At 40.6% G+C, this 1,106-nt stretch overlaps 1 long non-coding RNA gene across 1 annotated transcript; it reads right to left on the reverse strand.

Moving 5' to 3' along the window:
* Window positions 1-231: 231 nt before the first annotated feature.
* LOC128342167 (uncharacterized) lies at window positions 232-821 on the reverse strand. The gene is made up of 2 exons (XR_008314810.1): window positions 711-821; window positions 232-602 (listed from the first exon to the last, which is right to left on the reverse strand). It is a non-coding gene; the product is annotated as an uncharacterized LOC128342167 (long non-coding RNA).
* Between the last annotated feature and the right edge of the window lie 285 nt (window positions 822-1,106).

Here is a 1,106-nt window from a genome sequence, read left to right on the forward strand (position 1 = left end):
CACACACTCTGCTGATGTCAGCTCTTTTCCTTATTGCCCCCACCAACCACTAGCCACCTACCGCTTGCCTTGGTTTTTTAAAAAAAAATTAAAAGACAACTGCATCTTTTTTTGTGTGCCACCGGCTGCCCACTGGCACTGCTTGGTGCTCTCTGCTGAAGTCAGCCCCTTTCTTGGCCCTTCTAAATAAACAACTGAGTGTCCCCAGAGACATGCACCCCACTTTGGCCCTTCATTGCCAGAATTTTTTTATTTTATTTTAAACCCTTTCTAGTTAAAAACAATGAACAGACATACATATACTAGAGAAACATTCATATATAGGAGGACATTCATATATAAGAACAGTTTCCTCCATTTACAAAATTGGACCTAGATACACAGACACCAGATCCTATGGAGCAACACTAGTAGCAATTAAAGTCCTCAGCTGCACAGCAGTATGCTTGTAGCAGTTCTAGAAAGCACTAGCAAATTCTGTAGAAAAATATTCATGTGCTGGAACAAATGTCTAGAAATAGTAAAAAGGATCCTGATAGGCTGACCCGGGATTCTCCTGAGCCCATTTTGGAAATCCTCCTTCTTCAGAGAAATCCGTCATTCTGTAAAGATAAGATGTACATTTGCTAATCCTTCAAACGGACTCCTTAGATAGATAACCATAATGAATCTCACACAGTCCACCCCCTTAATCACAAAATAGTACAAACCAAAAAATTCATTCTAAATTAGCTCGATAAACTGTAGCTCTATGTATTCAAGTCTTCGTGGAGGCAACATTCCTTCCTACAGCTCTCAGGAGAAAAACTTACTGACCTCTAACCATCCAAACCCTAAAGATATACAGACCAGCACCAATCAAAGTGCTGCAAGACCAGGTGAAGCTGGGTCTAAAAGGGAGCCGGTACAGGCATTTCTACACCAGCTGTATGATATTATCAAGCTCTACACTACCATGACATTGCAACTGCATCTTACGTTACATCAGCTATCATATCAGTATAGCTAACATGAGCTCCATATACAAAGTTGCATAAAGTGCCTAACTGCTGTGGGTGCATAACAGGCAGAAAGCCATATTCAAAAGTTGATTCAGAGCCATATAT

The sequence above is a fragment of the Hemicordylus capensis genome, chromosome 1 (genome assembly GCF_027244095.1).
Source record: "Hemicordylus capensis ecotype Gifberg chromosome 1, rHemCap1.1.pri, whole genome shotgun sequence".
In the NCBI taxonomy this organism is placed as follows: domain Eukaryota; kingdom Metazoa; phylum Chordata; class Lepidosauria; order Squamata; family Cordylidae; genus Hemicordylus; species Hemicordylus capensis.